Source organism: Pezoporus wallicus, unplaced genomic scaffold, assembly GCF_028554395.1.
Source record: "Pezoporus wallicus isolate ANWC-B61680 ecotype Strahan unplaced genomic scaffold, APGP_CSIRO_Pwel_v1 contig_8042, whole genome shotgun sequence".
Lineage (NCBI taxonomy): Eukaryota > Metazoa > Chordata > Aves > Psittaciformes > Psittacidae > Pezoporus > Pezoporus wallicus.
The window spans coordinates 2,929,340-2,954,644 of NW_026639380.1; positions in this window are offsets into that span (position 1 = coordinate 2,929,340).

The window sequence follows — 25,305 nt, forward strand, 5'->3', positions numbered from 1 at the left end:
ACTGATGAAATGTGGAGGTTGGCATTGCTTTCAAGGGTGGTGCCTCTTCAGAATGCATTATTGTTACTATAATTTTTTAATAACTAGAAATATATCTTAGGCTATAGGAGGACTAAGTCTTTTTTTGACTTCATGGAATTCAGTCCCATTCCATAGTCAAAGAACTTCTTTTTAAATTTGCTTTCTGAATCAACATGGCTCCTTCAGCAAGGAAGACATTAATTCAGCAACAACCTACTTCAGCAAAATTTTTTGTTCATGAAATGATTTGGATTTTGCCCCAAAGATAATTTAGCTTTCTAATAATTTGCACTCTGAGATATTCAGATTGTATTGGTGGAAATACTAATAAACTGCTTATTAAAGAGCCATCTGGGGTTTTGATTGAGATGGGTAACAATGTGGATTTAATACCATGAAAGGAATTGAACTGCATAACTCTATATTATTTCTGAGATATTCTATGTTCCATTTCTCTATCTGGGACTTGTCTCTTTTTATTCTCATTGTTATTTAATATATGCCATCCTCCATGATGTTTTAAGAAACACCTGAACACACTGGAGGAAAAGTCTGCTTCAAGGACATGCAGAAACATGTAGAAAATTCAGCTACCCCTAATATATACCAGGGAAGTAATGCCCAAAGTATACCAAAGGCTCACGATATTAACATGAACCTCCAGACTGTTTTAAGAAATCTCTGATGACAGCTTGCTCTAGGGATATACTCAGAAATATAGGAATATAATTTGACACCTAAAGGTGAAAATATACAACCTTCATCAAATACCAGTAGACCAGCAGAGCTGGTCAAAAGGATGAGGCACAGGAGCTAATACACATTCCTACCTCTGTCTTCTTAAAGTATGTACCTAAGATATATTCAAGAGAACTCTACTGTAGGAGCCTAAATTTTCGTAAAAATACAATGGAAAGAGTTAAGTACCTTGAAAGTGTGATTCAGTTACTAAATTGGACTCTTAGAGCTAAACAGTGTAAATATTTCCCTCACAGAACATTAAAACTAGAGAAGAGTCTCCTTATATATGGAGGCTGTATTGGAGAAATCAGATCAATCAACTTGAAATAGTTGCCACTTCTCCTTGCCTTTGAACATAACTCCATTCTGATGTTGAGATGGTCTGTCTGCAGAAATGCCCCAGATAACACAGCTGAGAGAAAGGCAGAAGAGTGAGAAGAAAACCAGATTCCATATGGATTATAGCTGCCTGCTTCAAAATTCAGCTCTATCAATCAGGGCTGCAAAGGATCTGTCAGGTGAAAACAGAGTAAATCCACAAGGGAAATTGTCCAAAAAAATCTGATTTTGATTAAAATCTCTTCACATAATGAAACTCCAGAGGCTTGGATCAGAACACTGAAACTGAACTCTGAATTTCCTAGCTCAATCTCTTTTGTTCTTTTCCCACATTCTCTTTTTTATACATTCTATATAAAATGAATACATATGTGCAATATATATTGCACTGTCATTTTTTAGAATAATTTTTCTAGGAACTGTGAGTTAAATGTCAGCTGCTTTTACATGGTTTAAACTTCAGATTGTTCATGAACCATAGAAAACTTAGAACTTTTAGAACTATTGAATTTTAAACAGGGATAAAGAAAGCCTGTTTTTAAAATACCACTTCTCTGGATAACCTGTTCCAGTGTTTCATCTACTCTCTTTCAGTTTTAAAACTCTTGTGTCCTATCACAACAGACACTACAAAAATGGTCTTCCCCCATTTTTCTTATGAGCCTCCTTTAAATACGGAAAGGCCAATATAAGGTCTCCCCAGAGCCTTCTCTTCTCCAGGCTGAACAACCTCAACTCTGTCAGTGTTTCATCACAGAAGAGGTGCTCCAGCTCTCTGATCGTCTTCTTGGCCCTCCCTTAGACTCACTCGTGTATGTCAATGTCTTTTCTGTGCTGAGGTCTCCAGAACTGAATGCAGCACTGGAGGTGGGATCTCACAAGAGCAAAGTAAGGGCAGAATCACCTCCCTCAACCTGCTAGTCACCCTTCTTTTGAAACCCAGGGTACAGGTGGTTTTCTGGGCTGCGAGCACACACTGCCAGCTCACGTTCAGTTTTCATCCCCCAGACCACCTCAAGTCCTCCTCAGAGCTGCTCTCAATCCGTTCATCCCCCAGCATGTTGTTGCCCCAACCTTCGTGAAGAACCTTGTACCTGGTCTTGTTGAACCTCATGAGGTTCACATAGGCCTACTTCTCAAGCTTGTCGAGGTTCCTTTGAATGGCATCCTGTCCCTCTGGCATGTCAATGGCATGACTCATGGAACATGACCACCTTCATGTATCTACATTTCCACTCACAAGATTGCCAATAATGGAAGAATATTCTGCAGACCAAGTTAGGATGTGATTCACTGCTGGATACAAGTCCTACAGAAAGTACAACAAAAATATTTACGGTTAAATGTCTTTCTGCCTCCAGCACCCCATGCCAAGTTCTTAAAGCTAAGATATGATCCACAATGTGCACTTTCCAAATAAACATAACATTCACCTTTCAGCTGTGTATCAGGATCACATAAAACCACTGTAAACTAATGATCTTCTCCCAGGCCACAGATGTGTACAGCCAGTTTGTGTCTTTTTCCACCACTGCATTAGAAAAACTCCAGAACTCTGCAAAGATAAACTCTATGCTTGATAGAAAATTAACCCTTGAGGGTTGCTCTTAGCAATGCCTGTTCTCACTCAGGACTCATCATGGTAACTGTTCTTAATGAATTCTTACATTTTTTTGTGTTCAGTTTTTCATAACTGGGTCTACTGCTGTACAATGTTTTAGTCAACATTTGAAAAGTAAACTCAATACAGTTATCCTAGACCATGAAATTTAACATTTTAACTACTAAATACAGCTCAGCTTATTGAGAAAGGACACACAATTTTTTCCTCTTTCTGCAAATATATTTGAAAATGTAAAAGAATAAATCCAGAGAACATCCACTATCCATATAACTGGCATCAGTTTTTACAACGGGTCAGAAATGTCATAAGAAAACTATTAAACAGAAATCGATTTAAAATTAAAAGAGTAAAAAATAAAGAAAGGAAAAGTGACAAGAACATTAAGACTTTAATGTGCAAATAATATAATGCTGAAATGACTGATGAAGCAAATGCTCTTTCAGGATGTTTAAAATCCACTTGGCATATAAAAGTAAACGCTAAAAGAAAAAAAAAAAAAGAAAGCTAGCATAATTGAAGCATTTTAAGTTGTATTTATGTCCAGAAACAGGCTTGGAGAGTTAAGTTTAACTTGGTTCAAAAATATAAACATATAAACAGCCAGCAAAATAATGAGTTATTTCAGGGATGACTTGTTGCATGAACATAACTTGTCACAAGGTCAGGAAACAGCCATTGTAAGTACCAAAGAAATCACAAGTACAGACACATGAAAATGGCAGAGGAGGTGCTGAACTATCTTTGCAGCAAAGATCAACTTTGTCAAGACATCAAGCAGTGTCCTTATGGCACCAAGGCTACTGACATAGATGTGCATCTTTGTAAAGTCCCATTTAATTACATTTGCAAGTTGTCTGTGTCCCTCACTCTACCACACACTGAAATGCATTTTTATGATACAAGCATGAATTTCTCTTAAATACGAGCAACTTGCAAGTATCTCCTTGCAGTGTTTTAGCACCATCAAAGACAAGTAGTTCACCTTTCATTCAGTCATGAACTTCTGTAATGGTTGGTGAAACACTGGAACCATGAGAAGTGTCAGTAAATGCACATGCACCATTTTCAGTGGGAAATAAGAAAATCTTTAGAAAAATCAACAGTAAGCATTTCCCATTGTAGCCTATCTTTAACCTTTAACAAAAAAAAAATCATTTGATTCCAGTTACTGGGGACATTCAAGATAAAAGATTAATTCAGCTCTACAGAAGCATCCCTGACAGCTGAATGGTTGTCAATGAAGATGTTACAGGCAACATGGAAAAAACACATTCTGAGAGGCACAAAGATTGTGCCATATCTGGTGATTTTGACATCACCATCATTAACTGTGTCAATTTTCTTGAACACACTTGGCTATGTCATATATTTTAAAGTTTAACCATCAAAATATGCATTAAAGTGGGTTTTCTATTTTTATTTTTTTTTAGGATAAAAAATAATCCTAAATACAATGGTACAAAACTGTTTTAAATACCTGATTACATTTACAAAATAATTCTAATATGTTTGAACGTAACTTTATTATATAAATTATGGAATGATTAATTTGTCAAATTAAACAGAGAACTTTCCTGATCCTTCCAATCCCACTGAGACTAAGGTTTCCAAATGTAAATCTGAAGCAGAAGATATATCGTTATTTCACAGGGCAAGAGCAGAGCTAGCCTGAATAAACCCCTGAAAGCCACATATTAAGTCCTTCGCATGAGCCATTTCACTCTACAGGTATATTCCTGCTTCACAACAGTACTTAATTATGAAGACATAGCTGGAAACTCAACTTATGCGCTTGGCTCCTATGAGGGAAAGGACAAAAACTTTCCAAGTTGCCCAATTATTTGGCTGGTTCCTGAAGATAAAACAAGAGTTCTAGTTCAAAACAGCATCAAACACCCTAAATTCAGTAGAATGTTGATGTAGTACCCTTTCCTATTGTCAGGGGAAAATAACTTTCCAGAGTAACAACTGTCTCTGTATTAAGGCCAGAAGTTTAGTTAGGAGAAACACTGGATTCTTACAGCATCCAGGATTTTTCTCTCATTTCTCTGTTACTTTGATTTGAAAAGGGAAGTTGATCACCAGAAATCACACAATTCTTTTTATACATTCAGCATGAAAACAGTAATAAATATATAGCATGAAGGTAGGTCCAGCAAAAGCAGCTACAAGCTAGAGAAGTTGTATGGCTGACCCTTTGTCATGCCTACATGCACCATTCTAGGGTGCAAAAGAGATGAGACAGCAGATTTCGGCTCTTTTATTACTCATCTGTCCTGTTAACAATGAATGTGCTCCTGGAGGAGATCTCTGGGGATACAGGCTTTAGGAAAACATAAATCAGATCTGCTGTTTGGAAACTGTCAAAAGTACTATTCCATAGAGCCCTAAGGTATCATTGACATAAATTATTTTCTAGTTTGAAAATATTTCCATTTCCCATATGCCATTTAAAAGACTGCAGAGCATTACTTCACCAGCTTCACTATAGCTAAATGGAGAAGTAAATGAGTGGCGATCTGCACTAAGAAGAGAAAAATCTGTATTAAGATATGCAGTCTTCTTTGGCATTTAGAATAGCTGTCATCTTCAACTGCAGATTTGTAAGCAGCTGAACATTCTCTCTTCTGCAGTCTCACTAAATTTTACATACACTACCTTTTTTAATGAGTTAACCAGCCATTTTGCTCTAAGCAGTGAAGCTCTAGCTATCATGTAATTTCTTCTTTGCCAAAGTCCTTTCCAAAATACAACAGAATCAAAGAGAAGACAGTATGTTCCATATCCCTAAGGCAATGAGAAAACACTTACAATGCAGTAACTCTGTATATAACTATGGCAGTAACTACTCACCTTGGAATAGTTCACACACAGATTCCAATAAGGCACTGCAGTATGTTAGAGGGAAATAAAGCCAGTTATGATACAGGTTCTTAAGCACTTAGAATAATTGGCTAATTGGTGATCCTGAGCACCTTTGACAGTCATAGAGCAAATTATATGTTCAGATATGCCAAGCATGTCTATAAAGCTGTTGTTACACGGACAGATACAGCTTAAAAAACCCTAGTGAAACAGGATTAAATCTTCAGGAAGGAAAACAGTTTCCAGAACTATCTTCCTTATATTAGGTAGTCTACAACAAAAATCAAGGAACTTTCTATGTCTTTGATAAAAGATTGCACAGTGTTCAGATTTTCACTTTGTCAGGTAATGGCTCCTGTAACAATACTCAGGCTTTCTGTTTACAGGATGACAGAGCTAACCCTGCAACTGGTGCCTTGTAGTGCACTACCACAGCAGCAAGGCAGAGGACTACTATGTGAGTTCTGAGTCTCAAAACATTCTGATCGGTTCACTGGGTCTGATTTAGACATGGTCAAAGTAGTCCTTTGGGGAATGTTAATAAGGCCAAATTGTAATTTGCATATTTATGCAAGCAAGCAAGCAAGCGCTATTGTGTCGTCCAAAATGGAAGGAGGAAATGAAGGCAGAAAAAGAGAAGCAGAGGACATCTATACAATTTTGAGCAGTTACAGCGAAGAAGCACTATTGTATCTGTGTACAAGAAAAAACAAACAAGTTCTAAATGCAATTAAATATTCTCCTAAATCTCAAATTTATCTGTGGCGTACTGCAGACTTTTGTGTATTGTTAAGTGCCTGCACTACCTCGTCATAAAGAGCTGCAGCTGACAATAGTAGAACACTGATCTTTCAGCAGCCACTATATCATGAGGATATAGCTCCTTTAAGAATAATCTTTTTACCCTGAAAACACCCAATGACACCACAATACATGTTACACACAGCTATACTTCCACAGGGAGTGCCATATGTCTACCAGAGTAACCTGCAGCACAACCACTTCCATTTGGTCTTTTAAAAAATTCTACCTATTAAGCTGCACTGCTCTTGCACAGCTGTTCAGATAGTCTCGTGCTGAGAAATGTTCTCCAAATATGCTGGTGCTGCATTGGCACATTATACAAATCAGACTCCTCCTACCTATAGATACAGTGTTGCATCTAGCCCATTTCACATAAATTACATCATTTGGCATCCACAACCTCTGTTATTTTTCACTCAATATAGTCTAAGCATGAATTTACCAGCAGGCACAGGTGCTTGATTCACTCTCATGAGCCCTGCCCCATACAGCACATACTCCTGTATTATGAGACCTGTTCAAAAGACAACAGCCTGCACAATACCTCTCTTTTTAGCTCCTAAATTATGGCTGAAACCCGCATTTACTTTCTGCTTCAGACAGACTGTGGCTCAATTGCTTAAATATAAAATAAACACTATTATATCCTTCAGGTTCTTGGTAGCTGGATTACAATTCACATACTCTTTAACGTGACATACCATACATGCATGCTCTCACATTACAGCTTCTGTATTTGTATTCTGTATAAATACAGCTTCTCTAGTGCCACTCCTTACCCTCAGAGACTCACAAAGCATTCTTCTCAGAGTTCTTTGTTTCACATATCCTGCTCTTTCCCACTGCTTAGCTTGTAATCTGTGACCAGATCTTATATGCAATTCCTTATAGATGTTTGTGTTGAAAATTTTGTCTTGTTTTCTTCATTTTGGGGAATAAAAATGTACAATATATTGTGCAACAGCAGATAGCAGGAAAGATTACTTTTCTCCATGTGAAAAATAATCAAATAAGGATTATAACTTTTTCTAGTACTATAAAAAGAAAAATAAAGGTAAGAAATCTGAGTGTAAAGATGGTGATCCTGAAAAGAAAAAATTACATACATGTTTACATTTCTTCTTTTATTATGCTTTACAAATAGTAAAAACAAGAATTGAAAAGAGCTGCACATGGAATTAAACTGATGCCATGCATTTATTATCATTAAAACAGACATAAACATGAAACTTCATGTCTATTACAGGAAAATGTAAGCCTATTAAAGGGCTTGTTTTCCAGTTTAGATGGCTCATAGATAAATTGATATAAAAAAATGTGTACGTACAGGCATTTATAACTACTTATTTGAGTCACAAAAATTTTTACCTATCACCATCTCTCTTCATTCCATATGTATGAAGATATTAATAAATTATTAGTCTAATTAAAAGCATGGAAAGATAAATTTCAGTGTGCTTCTTTTAAGACAGGAGCTCACAAAACTGAAATTGCATTCTTTCAGAAGATCCTGTAAGTCAGATCTTGTCAGTATGACTGCTCTGTGACTTGTATGACATTAAGCAAATGATGGCTCTGGTTTTCCAAAAATACTTCTTTTCATAAGGTGATAATTATACTATTATTTATTATAATTACAGCCACTTGCTCAATATGAAGATTTCACAGGTATAAATTGTATAAATTGCTTAGATCTAGCATGCCACAGAAATTTTAATACGAGTATATTTTAGAACTAAGTTTTAATAACATGGAGAGAGGAGTTCATTTCTTTTAAAGAATATACAGATGAACTTCACTGAACCCTAGTTCAGCATTCAGTCTTGTATTATGAAACTAAAATAACTTTATGAAGAACCTCAGGGAACACTTCAGCTCCCTTCAGACATAATGCACTCCAGTAAGATCTGTGGTAATTTTTCCTTAGTTTCCAAAAGACCCAGACATCTGAACGCTTTTCTGTAAAAGTCAGGAAAATGTAATCCTCACTGGACATGAAAAATTTTGCTTTCTCATTGATTGTGCCACTCTCATTTTCAATAAAAAGCTAAAAAAAGATGATAAAACCTAATAGCTCACTCAATTAAGGACAAGGTTAACAAACTTGGGGATATCAAAGACAAAGGAAAAGCATATTAATATTGATGTATATTTTGATTTTAAAGTTAGATGAAGAAAAGTATTCCTCCATATTTGGAGTTTTCCATTCCAAAGACCTTTCTGTTACAGTTAAGAAAACTAAAATTCCATTAGAAGTGGTACATTCCTGTAGTTTTCCATTGTCAACAAATAAACAAAACTACCCTAAAATAAACTGACTGGGCAAAAATAATAAATAAATCATTTCAAACAAAGGTTTTGTTCAAGATTTTTCAAGAGTTTGCAGAAATCTCCAATATTAATAAGCCTATTAACATGCTTATCAGAGAGTATAAGAGTAGGTAGATTTTTTCAGTTCTAATAAAGATATATGGAAAAAGATTTTAATAGAGCCAGATCTATACATTTTGGTATTTGTTTGGTTATTCCTGTCATTCTGCTTATTAATAAGATATAGAAGCATAGACCTTAGCAAGGATGTAGGCCTCCTGTGTAAAGACACTTTTATTAGTGCAAATCAATCCTTTTCTAAAAGGAAAAAGCACTAGCAGTATAGCCACTCAGTTCTGCCATCACTGTGACCACAGTGGGGAGGAGCATACAAGGAAAGGAAGCACATTTGCTTTAAGCATTCAGTATACATTTCAGTTGAAGAACTTGTGTCTGGAGGCAAGGCCTTACAGTTCTTTACCTTCTATTAAACTAATCCAATATGCCTCATTTTTTTCATTTAATCTCTGATTAGAATACTCACCTTTCATACCAAACACAAATTATTGAGCTTTGTTATGCTGATAAGCCTAGTCTGAATTGAGCCCCTTGGCACTGAGACTCACTAGAGAATCAGAAGTCATCATTTCTTCCTGTATCAAACACTCAGCCGCTATACTTATGAATAAACATTTAGGACATAAATTAGCAAAGTACTAAAAAAAACCCATGCTTAATTCAAGGCCCACATTGGTATAACAAACTCATGTGCTTAAAACCAAACATTTGTTACAATACATGTTGAAGAGTTTTGCCTACAAAGCTCCTCTGCAGAAAAAAGAAATAAAATCCTCCACTCACTGAGCAGGGGAGGGAGGGCCCTTTCTAGGCTAGAAAACTGCATGCTCTTGAGAAAAAACTGGAATTACATGATTCGTTAAATGGTAATCTCATTCAATATTCCTACTTTCAAGAGGTTTTTAATGTTGAAAAATCAATGTCCTGATTGATATTCCAATCAGCTTTCCTTTTCATCTCTAGGCAAATGGCATTAATATTGAACTGCTCTGTAGTAAGGTATTGATCTATTAGCATGCTACATTGCTGTACAATTAGAGGCTTTTTCACTCTCTCCTTAATTTCATAACCTATTATATTCTAGACAGTTAAAAATGTCTAGTTTTCCAGAGATGCAATTAACTTGTTCTTTTAAATGTGGGTCGTGCACATTTCATACTTGTATCATACCAATCATGTAATTTTTATTCATTTTTATATTGCTATCTTACTGCATTTAAGAAGATGGAGAAAATTCAGAGCTGAGTCTAAAGGAAACAAGATCACTATCAATGACCTCTTTTTCTGACCTCTCTACTTTTTAATTTCACGTACTCCCTGGACTAAATTAGCTCTTGCTGTAACAACATGGAAGTAAAATAGGATTGCAGCTGGATGAAGTTGATAGACACAGTGTTTAATTCTTTCAGCTCATGAGGACTAGGCACAAGGTATAGCAAAAGGGAAATATCCATAACTGTTCTCAGATAGGTTCATGGTGCTTTTGTGTAACTTCAGTAACCTCGCAGCAGTCTAAAATATGCTGAATAGTGTCCTGAAAGAGTTCTCAGCTGTGAGATACCTTTTTGACTGCCATTAAAGCAGGGTGGAGAGAAATTAGTTCAAAAGCACAAACCCTAGAATGCTTTGGGTTGGAAGAAACCTTAAAGATCATCTAATTCTTGCCCCTCCTGCCACGGGCAGGCACAAGCAGCCTAGGGGTTCTCTACACTAAAGCAATGCCTCACTTAACCACTATTTTAAAATATTCTATTAGAAAAATTGGCACAAATTTGGAGGCTTAATGACTCACTTGAAACTATTTATTGATAAGCAATGTGCATAACTCTTAGCTCTCTCAATATTATAGTGCAGTTCTCATACAGTACTCTTTAAACTGCACTTCATTAGCACCTCATTAGAATCATATTAAATTCTTTCTGTAAAAAAAAATAACTCCTTTTTTCTCTTTATTCTTTGAAACCATACCTGCATGACTGTGAGGAAAAGGAGAGAAAAGCAAAAGCACTAACTCAGGTTTTTGCCAAGCATCCCATCTTAGGCAGGGTATGTCAGAGCAAGGTTGGTTATCTGATTAATTTCTTTAAATACTTTGGGGTACCAGATGTGCGGACACTGATGATACTGTCCCAGATTAATGTGATTTTGTATAATTTTTGTGAAGTTTGTCCTCTTGTGACAAGCTAAAGTGTGCCAGGGTAATGAAAACACTAAAGCATACACAAATGCTGCATATTCTCTTCACAGTAAAAGAGGAAACAAATTTTTTAAATAATGAATGAAAGATCAGTTAAAAAAAAAAAGAGGACAGCCCTGCCATGTTTTGCATTGAGGTCATCAATGTATTTTTCTCTTCAAGTATATTTATATTCTTATGAAGGAAGCTATCACTGCAAAATTAAATCTTTGACAATACAAATTTTTTTTTTTAATTTACTGAGAATTCTCAGCAGCAGAATATTATGTCACTTCTCATCATTTAATACCCTTACTTTTATACAAATATAGGGCTCTTGCGAATGAAAGAGCTGCTTGAAATGCTTTATTTTTGATGGATCTTTATGTATACACGGGTATTAAAACCACTGATCAACTAAAGGCTAACTTATTGATGTCAGTATTTGAAAAGAAATCCACTTTGTTGTTGTTTTTTTTTTTGCCTTGCAGTATGGTGCTGAATCTAGCTTTACCTAGTCCTTCATGAAATCAGATTTAGAGAACATATCAGTGTTTTTTTTCCTCTCAGGTAACTTTTAAACCCATGGGCTAAACTTTCAACTTAAGTGGAAGAATATAGGAACATTGGTACAACCTGCCATTATTATGCTGTTAGGGGGAGAAGGTATAGAGAATATGAATGAGACAAAGATCATGATTTGCTAATGCCATCACTTATCTACTTACTGTAAGTCAAAGATAGCAAAGTTTATTTACTGTAGCCCAAGAACAAAGAACATATCAGTGCTCAATTCATTAGACTGCCTAACTGTACCCATATGGTTTGATTGAAAGCAAAGGCACAAAACAAACCTTGGTTCATATCTGTAACTTTCTATTTCGATTGACCTGTTACAACAGATTAAGTTGGAGAATAATTAAATGCATGGCCAGCATTGTTCAATATCACCATGGACTACTAGTACTGTTTTTCTTAATTTCAAAACAGACATTCTCATATTTTCAAATTACTTCTTTTCTCATCGGAGTTTTTTTGGCCATCCAAATTCAAACATCTGAAAGGGTTTAGAGACCAAGGGACTGTCTAGCTGTTGGAGCATCAAGGTTATTTACAGAGGATCAGGTCAGGTACCTAAATGTTGAACATATAAAGCAGGGGAAATTACTCCTCCTCTCAATTTGTCCTTAGGCAAAAGTTCTTATTAAAAATTTCCCAGTTAATCTTGTCTTCTGTCCTCTTCCCTTCAGTCCACTGCTTTTGTATTTTTCACCCATTCTTGGTTGTTACAACTTAGACTGCCTGTCGACAGTTGGAATTACCTCCTAGGAAACATACAATGTTCCACTTATTTTCCTCCTTCAATCTCTCTCGACAAAGCATAAGTATTTCAAATTATTCCAGTTCTGAAGTCCAATTACAACACAGAAAGTCTGTAGACTTCTTGGGAAGAAGGAAAGGGAGTTTAGTTTAAGGCAGTAGAGGGGAAACAATTGCTCCAATAGCTAATGAAACTGCACAGTTAATAATGTAAGGGGGTCTAGATTAAACATGAGACATAGTAATCCAAGCTAAAATAGCTTGAATTCCCTATAAAATAGGGAAGAGTGTTAATTCTGGACAGAAGTCATTCTCATTCCTCACATGCTGACCACAAAGTGATGTGATATCAGGAGCAGAGAGAAAAACAAAAAAGAAAATAAAGGACAGAAAATAGAAGTCAGAAATAGTTGAAGCTGCAAAAGAAGAGAAATGAGAGAGGAAAGAGAATGGAAAAGCAGATAAAAGCTAAGAGTTTATTCCACACATCAAAATAATGGACCATGACAGGTAAATTTGTTTGCATTTGATAGAGTATGTGCTCTCCAAGCATCTGATACACAGATAGTACCCTTCTAGTAATCTGGCAATGTGCCTCATCTGCAGCACCTACTGTATCCTGAATCAGCTGAATGCCACAGCTCTGTCACAAACACAGATTCCTTCTCAGATTAAGCTCAAGAATGCATCGTTCAATTCTGTCCTTGTTCCCTTATGCATTTTTATTGCCATTAAAAAGAAGTCTACATGTGCAGCTGGGAAGGAGCCATAGCTTTCTTCAAGAGATGTTTCAATCCAGGCCCAAATGATAAATGCAGCTCTTAAGAGAAATACTGTATAGCAACATACAAGTACTGTATAGATAATGAAAAAAAACACCTCCTCTATGCTGCCCTGCACTTTTTGATGGTGACGAGTCTGAAGTGCCAAGGGGCAAATAAAAAAATCTATTCTGGTCGGTTCTTGACCTGTCTCTACCAAACACCAGCATAGTTTATGATATGGCTGACCAAGAAGAAAAAGGTCTTAAGAGAACAGTAATACAAAAACAGTCCCTCATCTTAAATGATTAATTATTAACATTTTTAAAGGAGTTATTGGGGAAAATTTCTGTAATGGTTTCTCTTTTACATTCAGATCCTCTTTCTGTAGCAAACTTGAACATGCATTTATGTCAGAAAGTAACCTCTGATTGGCAAATCCTTGAAGAACAAGTTCTCTTCAAATTTTAGCCAGTTTAATCCAACAATATATTTAAATATATTATGTAGGACAGCAGTTACTTGGAGTGCCTATCTTCATCTCCCTCTGCCCACATTGTTCTTTCCCATTCTTCTTTTCTCTTTTTATGTGAATGGAAAGTAGCCCTCCAGTGAACATCCTTCGGTTTATTTTACATCAGTCCTGACTTATACTTTGTTTGTACCAGCAAAAATAATGAGTGAATTTAAAAATGGCTTTTGTACGCTCAGTGGACCTTAACTCTATATACCAGAATTTATGCCTAGCATAAACATACTTTACTTTCTTTTCCCACCCTGCCAAGCACAAACATTTAAAATGATTGAGTCAAAGTTTGCTTTTAAATATCCCTCATGTCTAAATTTACCAAACATTTTGTTTCTAACTTTCATTTAGATGTTTTATTTTGTACTTTGTGTGCAATCTAGATACACGGGCCAAAATTACTTTAATACTCAAAGGCTCATACTTACTAGACATTTGTATGCTCTGTTCAGGTCCTGGGGGCACTGTATGTATGGACACTTTGATGTATGAGATAATAATTCAGTTTAAAATCACTCTAGGTTTGCTTTTGCTTTTTACAAAGCTTTCCTGCCACAAAAATGTTATTGGCAGAGCCTTTTTACATTTTACCGTTAAATAATAGGAGGTCTTATATCAGAATCTACTTACATATTCCAATACTAGAGTCTTTCTATTCATCCAAAGGCTGTAGATTGTTTTAATAGGTACTGTTGTTGCTTCATGTGCTAGGGTTATATATTTTAAAGAAAGAATATTAGTATATTTTAGAGAAAGAAGAGTTTCTTTTTTTAAGTTTGTAGTGATTTATTTAAAATATACCAACATTCTCCTTTTTTCACAGCAATTTGTGTCTATTGTATTAGTCTTTTACATTTTTAACCGAGGCTTGTCAATATTTTTAATGTGCATTTTCCCTTCCCTACATAGTTCACTGGAAGCCAAAAGTCTGACCTAAGCTTTCGCCTTTGTGAACATTTGTGTATCCAGTCACAAAACTTCCCCTCTGGACTAGGCAGACATTAACACACCATCTACATTTACAGTTCATCATATATAAGGCTTCTAAGGAGGGAAACATTTAGTGGGAAGCACAAAGGCAACTGTGTCCCCCGCAAAACACTCCCTGCTTTGCAGAGGTTTTCATGCACTTTCTATCAGGTCAGGCAGGCATCGGCCCAGACCTTTTCCACTGCTGCAACCACATCACTCCTGCCTCTCCCCATGCTCCCTGCTCCTGTATCAAGAGTGGCAGAAGGCAAACCCTCCTCAGGCTGCCTATTTACCTCATGCCCTGCCCCGTGATGGAGGAAACACTTCTGCAGTCACTCATGTCCCTAGCCCTCATTTCGTTCTTTCCTTAACCCCCAACAAACAAACAGCACGAGGGAGGGTGCGGCCAGAAAACAAAGGACGAGCACAAACGGAGAAGCAGCTCGGCGGCACTGGCAGCTGCCGCCCTCCCCTCAGCGACACTGCGGGGGGGGGGAAGGAGGCCGGAGGTCTGAAGGCCGTTAGGCGGCAGGGGGGGACAAGCCTCTTCCATCCTCTTCAGTGAAGCTGGGGCCTCCCGGCGTCGCCCCGGCCCGGCGGGTCACACTGCGGCTGCACGCGGGCCAGCAGCGCGGCGCGGGCTCTCGTGTCCGTCCACCGGCAGGTCCGCAGGCGCGGGTTAGTCTGTGTAAGGGGGTAAAATGATCGGCTTCCCCCCGGTAAGGGCCCTGAGGGAAAGGCTGAATAAAAGTAACAGGACAGCGACAAAGCATCAACGAATCACAGAATAGTTTGGGTTGGAAGGGACCTTCGAAAGTCGTCTAGTCCGACTCCCAGCGATGAGCAGGGACATCCCCAACTAGACCAGATTGCCCAGAATCACATCCTCCCTGGCCTTGAATGTCTCCAGGGATGGCACAACCCCACCTCTCTGGGCAACCTGTGCCAGTGTTTTACCACCCTCAGTGTAAAGAATTTAATTTCTTCCTCACATCCAGCCTGAATCTCCTCTCTTTTAGTTTAAAACCATCATCCCTTTGTCCTATCAGAACAGGCCCTGATATAAAGCCTTTCCCCATCTTTCTCATAGGCCCCTTTTAAGAACTGAAAGGCTTCAATAAGGTCTCCCTAGAGCCTTCTCTTCTCCAGGCTGAAATATAAATGATTTAAAAAATTCTTCAACTATATAGGCCCTCTGTGTTGCAACTCTCTGTGCTGTCAGGAGTCTAAAGGAGCTGTATCAGATCACCTTGAAGCCGGGTTCATTTTTTGGCAGTTTCAGGTATGTGCAGCTGAGGGAAGCCAACCTCTTCTGCAAGGGCCACAATAAAAAAAAGCAGCATTATGACCTGTGCCCTTTCCTATGTGAATGTGAAAGTAAAACCATGCTTCTAATTGTAAACCTATCTAAGCCTGTAGCTGAGGACAGTGGAGGGTAAAGCTATACCTCAGAGGTCTGCAAATATCACACGATAGTACTCTCTTGCCTCAGAAGGTTGTTGACAGGTTATGTTCATTAATGTTTGTGTGAGTCACACTGTTACTAAATTGATAGAGCTGCATAAAAGCCTACCAGTGAACAAAAATAAATAAGAACACTTCTCCCTAACTCACCATCTGCCACAAGCTTATGACACCTTCAAATTACCTCAGGTACTTAAGGCATATATCTATTTCTACAGACTAGCCTCACTGTTTCCATGAATTTTCCTCAGAAAGTGCAAGCAATTAACATTCCATTAATACAGCCCTGGGATCCGTCCTCTATTTGGTCCAGTTAACCAATTCTCTGGAGTTTTCAAACTGTAATTAAAAAAATCATTCTCTCTTCTCCAGGCTGAACAGGCCCAACTTTCTCAGCCTATCTTCATACAGGAGGTGCTCCAGCCCCCGATCATCCTCGTGGCCCTCCTCTGGACTTGTTCCAGCAGTTCCATGTCCTTATTATGTTGAGGACACCAGAACTGCACACAATACTCCAGGTGAGGTCTCACAAGGTCAGAGTAGAGGGGCAGGATCACGTCCTTCGAACTTTCATGTCCTTTGTTTTTATCCACAAGTGATACATATTTATATAATGTTTCTATGCTGCTTATGATTTTACAGTGTATTATTTAGTAATTTCCAATACATAGCTCTTCCATAAGTTGCTCTTTCTTGTCCTTCATATCTCTGCTCTTCCATCCTTTCTGAGATCAAGCAAAGAAGGGAATGCCTTGCAGTATTAGAGATGCAAACATACCATGGATGTACACAAAGTCAGAGACACTAAAAAGTCAGTTTATTAAAACTTCCTAGTTTTTTTGTTTGCCCTTTTGATTGATTTCAGGAACTGAAACAGCACTGATTAGACATTGTCTTGGACCCCTCTATCATAATAATAGAATCATAGCATCACAGAATAGTTAGGGTTGGAAGGGACCTTGAAAGGTCATCTAGATAAACCCCAAATTATAAAAGTTATAATCCCTAGATATTGCTCCTGAAAGGCAAAGTCTAACTCAGAACCCATCACTTTATATGTAAAATTAGAACCTTTTGAATCAATTTGTATTTATTTCCATTAAAATTTATGTGATGTACCTACTAACTAGTTGTAGCAGCTGCAAGGAAATTCAGCTAACAACATTTCCTAAACACAGATACCTAACTTAATATAAAAACAATTTGTAGCAATGGCAGCAGAAAAGCTGGTGCCGTATTCTCTTACTTCTGAAGTGCTGATTTAGGTTTTACATTCTAAATGCAGTAACACTCTGTCACTGAGGTACTTTGCCCAGGCTAACTATTCTTCCTGACACAAAAGGGATAAACAGTGTCCTGACTGACAGTGATTTCTTAACTAAGCTGTTTTATTTGTAGTTACAGGAATAATTGTGTCATGCATGCATTTAATGTAAAAAAAAAAACAACAAAAAACACAAATGAGATTTCACTTATACACAGCAAATACTGGACTTGCCCTTGGAGACTGTAGAATTTTTATATAACCGCATGAGCCCACTATCAATATTGTACAAAAATAAAGCAAAAATTTTACAGATTTTAATTCCCTTTGAATGCAAATAAAACACACCTGGACAGCCTAGATTCCCCAAGCTTGTCCAGCTGGAACATGTGTAAGAAGCATTAAAAGAGATAAGGCCCAATAATTGTATAGTCTAATGTTGGGGAAAAACACAGTTGGTGAGTTGACCAATAAAAAAACTAAACAAAACAAATTAAAAACTTCAAAAGAAATGTGAATTCCCAGCTGTCTGTAACATTTCGTTGACTAAATTTGTTCTGACATAAATGAATAAATTGAATCACTTTTCTGTCATATTAACCAACATTTAAAACTGGTTTTATTTAAATACTTAATCAGTTGGATATAAGTAGGATTGCTGAGGATTATGCAAGTTTGCGTGAATCAGATACTTAATATTTTCACATTTTAGCTTTCATTCTTTCTTCCTTTACAATGAATTCATAATACGTTTGGTCTAGACCTATCTAATTTATTGCACCTTTTTTCAGCTGTGACGTTATCTTGAGTTTCAAAATGGGCAGTCCATTTTGCAGCAGTTTCCCTTTTTAGCAGAGCCAGTTATAGTAAATGAGACAGCTAAACTTTTAGAATTATAATCATTTTAAGCCAAAGGTTTTCTTCCAGTTCTACCATATCAGAAGAGAATTTGGACCCAAAACATTTGCAGCATTTCGGTACACAAAATGAAGGAAATAGGCTTCCTGAGTTGCTGAAATGAATCTACAAATTGTTATCTGTTACTCCATTCTTAAGAAGTTATTACTTACTGTTGAGTTTTCCTCCATATATAAAATGCTTTCATTTTTTTTTAAAAGAACTATAGAAAATATTTAACATTATTAAAAAATGATGTTTTTTCACTTTGTAGAAATGTTATTCAGTGAAATAGAAAGTTAAATAGTTAAACCACGATTGCCATTGCTTTATAGCCCTTTTTGCCATAACTAACGCCATCTGAAGTTATCATCCTAAGAATGGCTCAGATGAATGTGGCAACCTGTACAGCCAAATAATTTACTACTGCTGCCATTCAAGTCAGGTTTAGACTAGACTTGGGATTAGTTAGAAAGATGGTAAAGTTTCAGTTTAGGTGAACAACAACAACAAAGATGAGGGCTGACAATTAACTTTTCATGGATATTTCTGGAGCAGATATGGGATACTAGACTAAAGCTGGATGGTAGGTTAGCAGCTAGAACCTGATTAACTGGCAGTGAAGGGCAAAACTGTTGTTGCACCTTACAGTGTTTGTAAGGCAAGATGTAGACTGCAGATACAGAGATATGGCTCATGATTTGTCAAAGGTAGGACTGGGTTCATTTAGGCCTCAGTTTTCATGGACACATCTACTTATAGACCTATTGAGAAGGCCATTATTTACTTACTCTACAACCTACCTGCCCTCATCACAGCACTCGGGTATTTTTCAAAATCCATCACAAGAGCAAGCCTTTTGGTCCCTGCTGGTATATCAACACAAACCCTAAGCCACAACTAAGTCTATATGCTGATCCATTCTACAACTAAATATAAAAACATCAGCTGGTTTTTGCTAATCCTTATCCTACTCGAGGATTTTGCATGACCTGTTAAGCAACCTAAAGCTTCACTCCTACTTCCATCCACAACTGAACTCTTAACATGAGATCCAACTGTGAAAATAGTCCTCCGATTTGATTTGTACCTTACTGTGCTATACCTTACCATGTTATTGGTAGGGATTTTACCCATTCTGTCACTGGTCCTAAACTTAGCCATGTAGGTCTTGCTGGAACTTAGAACAAAATGCAAGTCTTAGCACAAAGTTCAGGCAAAATGTTTCCCTTAATCAAAACCCAGCAGTAGGTAGCTGTCCCAGGGTGCTGGTACATTGCTGGCAAAAGCTGACACTCTAGATCAGTGAGCCTTGACGAAACCTGAAGAACTGTTAGCAGTTGCATTCAGCACAACCCTGGCTGCACAAGTAGCACGGACATCCACACCTGTCTGATCAATTACTACCTACTACTTTCTCAGCATCATGCTTTTGCTCTGGAGGATCTGGTAGGCCTTTCAGTCTAACCCTTACTCTACCTTATTCCATCTTGGCCTGTCTTAGACATAGTGTTACTGCAGAACAGAAGGCATTTGTCCGTGCAGTTACTGTGCCGTTTCTCTTTGTTTTCCTATGTATCTTGCAGGATTTAATGACTGGCCTTAACCTTATCCTCAGAATTGATCAGAAAGCAATTGTCTTGCTGGCTTCAGCATCTTTATGTCTTGCGGTATTCAGCCATAATCATAAATTCTTCAGTGCCCACTTTTTTAAACCCTAACCCTTAGCCTTGGACATAACCTCCTGTATGCCTGTCCTCCATAGACATAGAATTACTACTGCTGGAGAATCACCATCCTTTTAAAGAACATTATCCTTCAATTATTTGTTCAGATCACGCTGTAAGAAGCATGAGCTCTTTATGTTGTCTTACAGCTGAAATTCAGGCTAGAACAAAGTGCTGTCATCAGACTAAAGTGCTGTCATCCTGAATACTGCAGCATCTAACGAGGATATATTTTTACAGTGTACAGGGCAGTTCAAGGCAGCACCGCACAGAAATGCTAGATCTGGGTGAAGTGAATTTCCAGTCTTAAAGTCTGCAACTTCAAGCCATTAAAAAGTCATTTCTACATTATTTGGGTACCTAAATCTAAGGTATGTGACAGTGCCTCCAAGCTCATAACTGTGAAACCATGATCTCATTTCCAGAGTTAAGTACTGTTAGATCACTTGTGTAGAAATGGGTCTCCTGAAGGCAGCAGCAAAATAAGACACTGATAACACTCTGATTTCATAGTAGCTGAGTAGCAGCAGATAAATTCTTTTCTGACTGTATGGCAGATCTCCACAGCACACCATCTAGCTATGTGGATTACTGTAGTGGAGAGCACCAAGATACACCAGTGAAACAGCCCTGTTTTTTTAAACTAGTTGAAGAATCGCCTGAAAAGCATGGTGTATATGGTGTGGCAAATGAGTGCTTAGGATTAGAAGAGTTGATAAAAGGAGGACACCTGAGTTCCAGTCCCTTTTTTAGACTGTTTGCACATTTTATTCTACAGCTTTTTCATATGTAGTCTTGGGATAAATACCAGGACTCAGATTTTCCCCTCATCAAGAAAAATGTGAGGTTAGAGAGACATGCACAGTTTACTTCCTTCTACACTTAAAAGAAGCTGGTGCACATCTTTATTTACTAAAAACATTGGTATTGCTAGTTCTTGAAAATATTGGTAGATTTGGAATGAAACACACCACACTAGGTCAAATAGGCTTATTAGCTGTCATACCTGTTCCCAAAAGAGTATAGAATGTATCTTTGTGTTATATATATACGAAGTACAGAATGTAGTGTAGATGAGTGATGTCTCCAGTCATAAACAGAATCCAGTTCACAACTAGGCTTTTAGTTAAGTGCAAACAGTTAATTTATGCAAGTTATCTTGGAAAATTCTAGTAAGACTGGGGAGGAGGATGGGATCCAAAGTGAATGACAAGCCTCCCTGAGGCCAGTGGATGCCTTGAGCACTTTCTGGCTCAGCTGGAGCAATCTAATCCCATTCTGTAGTAAGAAAATGGGAGCTTTACCCCAAGAACACTGGGCTGCACATCCAGCTCAGAGAAGAACTACCTATGTCAGCAGTGGTAGTGATTGCCATTGTAGGGGTCCTGGTTTACCAATTGCAGCCTGTGCAGGAGCTGCAATTGCAAGAGTGAGGAATTGAGCATAGACAAGACAGAAGTTGTAGAGATCAGGGACAAACAATTTGTGGATTTTGAAAGAAATCAGTTGCACACTGTGTTTAAAGAAACATGACTTTCTGTAAGTAAACAAGATCAGACCAGAGTCTATGCCAGACTTTAGAGTCTGCTTTTTAATTCTAGTGGAACAACTTAAGTCAATAGGTTTGAATCATATGCTAAAAGCAGGTACCATATGCAAGTATTTTCCATTTTATGATCTCAACTATTTAAATAAGCCATTAGTCAAAAACTAGTCAAAGCACAGAAAGAACTCAAGGGAAAAAAGAAAAAAGAAAATAAGTGACTTGCCTGCATGCCTCCATTTCTTGTCCATCAATAGCAGCACTGAAGCATGTGGCCTAGATACTATAAACATTATACTCAGGCTTAGGTTTATGCACACTAGTCATGCTGAAGACAATGGAATTTTGTTTTAGTAGTTCTTGTACTATTTAAGACACCAATGTGTAAAAAGTACTTCAATACCAAAGTCAGGGAAAGCCATTTATTTTCATACTACTTCTTCCCCCTCAAAGAAAAGGAAAATACAAAACCAGATTAGAATTTTTAACTGAGAAAAACAGGCTTTTCAGCCTTAGCAATGAATTAGCTGAAATAACTGTGGCAAGTTCCATGTTGTTAATGCAGGCATTCAAAAGCAAAAAAAAGAAAAAAAAAAATTATGCTCCTGATGTCAGGTTAAAAATAACTAGGATAAGCTTCGAATGACCATGAATGCATTTCTCTCAGTAATGGTTTTCCAGAAGATTAATGCAGAGATTTTGATTCTACAAGGACCAGTATTTTTTTTTCTTTTTTCATTTATGAGAACAAGCAATTGAAGTAAATCGGCTGAAATGAGATGATATTTGCTTAAAATTTTCCTTGATTGATAGGAGACTTGATATAATGGTCATAAAGAGTTTTACATCAAAGAAATGTGAAGATATATTTTTAACTGGGTACATTGCAAAAGGAACAAAATTACGAAATAAAGAGGTCATGATTTTCCTATCAGTGAGTGATGGTATGTGAGTAATGTATATATAAATGGCTTATCAGCACCAGACAGCAAAAATCTGTCTGTTACTTCTTAACATCTTGCAAAGAAACAAGCAACTCATTTGATCTGTTTATACCATTCTTCCATCAGCAGAGTAAGTGACATAAATTGTGTTTCTTTTATTTCAGAACTGAAAGGATAAAAAATCACTCTGTCTAGCTTTCAGAATATCGTATTTGACAAAAAGCTATTCAGATGTGCATACTGGGAGAGGTTAATATAAGTCACACTGTTTATGAATCTAGAAGATTGTCTAAAAAAATTGTGTTCAGTCAAAACATGTTCCATCAAAGTGATAATGAAAGTGTCACAACTAATCATAGATAAGGAATAAAATGACACTGCAGGGCAACACAAAATAGTAACATCCTATGCAACCAGGATTCCGCTGGTTAATTTGGGTATGAGAATCAGAAAGATACTGGTCCTACTGAAGATTTTTAGTCCATTTCCCCTGGACTAAAGTTGAGAGAAAAAACAATGGATATTCTGTCTGTGTTAGGGAAATGGAATTCTGTAAAATTCATGCCTTTGATACAAAACAACACCCACTCTGATCATGGTGAGAAAAACAATCTCTTTCCAGTTTCTGACCTATGTTGGGAGGCATATGGATCCAGAAGATAGAGAACAAAACAGGGACATTATAAATCTGAATTCTGTTCCAAGCTCTTACACAAAGCTCCTGTATGACTTTGGATGAGTCACATGACATGCCTTCAATTCCCTTATGAACATTCTGCCTGTTGTTTGCCCTTACATAAAAGTCCCTATGAGACAAAGGCTTTTATTGTGTGTTAGTACATCACACAGTACAACTATGTCAGGGCCTAAATTAAAGTCTCTAAGTACGATAAATACAGGCATGTTCAGCAAAAATAAGATAAACAGCAAATGATATTGTACATGACAGTATCATAAAACAAAGAAAATGGATTGTTTGTTTTTTATGTTATTCAGGTGATAAATGCAATGCTAAGTAGAGGTATATAGCATAGTTTTGATTCTTGCTATTGACACCAAAATGAAGCTAGAGGGTAAGTTTAGGATTTTTGTGAGTTCTACCTTGCAAAATGTAATTAAATCTATTGTATCAATTACTGTAAAATGGAGTCACAATTTTCTCTTCAATAATGGAGTTACAAGGTTTGAAAGAGATCTGCATAACGATGCACATAATTGTCCTTCCATATAAGTGAAATTCCCAGTAAAGCTGATAGAATTGTATGATTAAAAGCTGAAAACTCAGGACATGTGAGTTCCAGCACTTAGGTATTAGTTACTGTTCCTCCTCTTAGATTCACCTAGTTCGTCGCCATGTCCTATTAAAAACAATGAAGAGATCTCACAGCACAAGAAGAATTAACTTTTTGAAGACAGCTTTATTGCATCAGAGGAATAAGCTTCTTAACCCTTAGTTTTTCATCACTGTTATTTGAAATCTTAGATTTCTCGGGCTCTAGTTAGCAAGCCCTTGGAGATAATAATCTGACCTTGGTTTTTCCCCTTGGAGGGAAGTCTATGCAACAAACAACACATTTGAAGAGTTTGAGGTAAGCTGTATTGCTGAGGAAAAATAGTGCATCATGCTGAAGCAGATGAATTTTCCTGAGTATTTGGGATTTCATGCTTATTTATAATGCCTCATTATATCTCAGAAGATGAAACAAAGACACAAATAACTGAAGCAGGTTATTACTTCAGAGTGAAAAAAGTCTCCTAGCTCACAAGAAATCCCAGGAAGTATTACTCACCACTGCTCAGGGTCCTGTACGCTTGCCAAAGCCAAAGATAAATTGTTCAAATGTGGGTGTAAACAGTTAACCAAAGCAGACCACATTGCAGCTTCTCCCAGATGGATTCCTACAAGCTTTGTCATCACCTCTCTTTTGCTCAGATTTGCAGTAAGGTATTTATTCTATAAAGAAAGACCTTTTTCAAGCATAAAGCCATTCCAGTAATGGCAGTGTGTATATATGTGGTTTAAAAGACAGAGCATTGCAGGGAAATATTAGCTTATTGATGATGTTCAGGATCATGTTACCTATTTTGATTTACTGGAAGCAGGTAGATGTTGCCTAAGAGCAGCAGACAAGCAATCTTTGTGAGATTTTGTAATGAAAATGAATGTTAGTAAAGGAGGATTTTCTCATTACTATTCTTCAGATGTGTCCATCCAGGAAAGATTCAAATAATATATAGGCATCATATATTTTTGTTATTGCTAGTACTAAGTGTATCCAAATCACTTATATTTAAATATAAGTATCTTTTCAATAATAATGAAATACTTTTTATTCCATCGATAAGTAATCCAGAGTAATATACAACAGTAGGTATTAATGTTAAAGGGTTTTCCCATATCTGGCTGATGACCAGCTAAGAATTCTGTGAGTTCCACAGTAGAGGTAGCAGAGGGAAGCTGCTTTACAGAACAAGACTGTGGGTCATGGTGAACAGCAAGTTGAATGTGAGCCAGCAGTGTCCCTTTGTGGCAAAGACAACGGTATCCTGGGCTACATTAGGAAGAACACTGGCAGCAGATCAAGGAAGTTGATTCTTCTGCTGTACTCTGCCCTGGTGAGGCTACACCTGCAGTACTGTGTCCAGTTCTGGGCTCCCCTGTACAAGAGAACTGTGGAGCTACTGGAGAGAGTCAAACAAATAGCCAGGAAGATGACTGGAACATCTGTCTTATGACGGAAAGTTGAGAAAGCTAGGAATGTTCATTCTGGAGAAGAGAAGGTTTAGGGAGGGGACTTCATTAATATGTACAAATATATGAAGGGAGGGTATAAAGAAAGTAGAGGCAGGCTACTTCCAGTGGTGTCCAGGAGGACAAGAGGCAGTGGGCACAAGCTAAAACATAGAAGATTGTTTGAACATCAGGAAA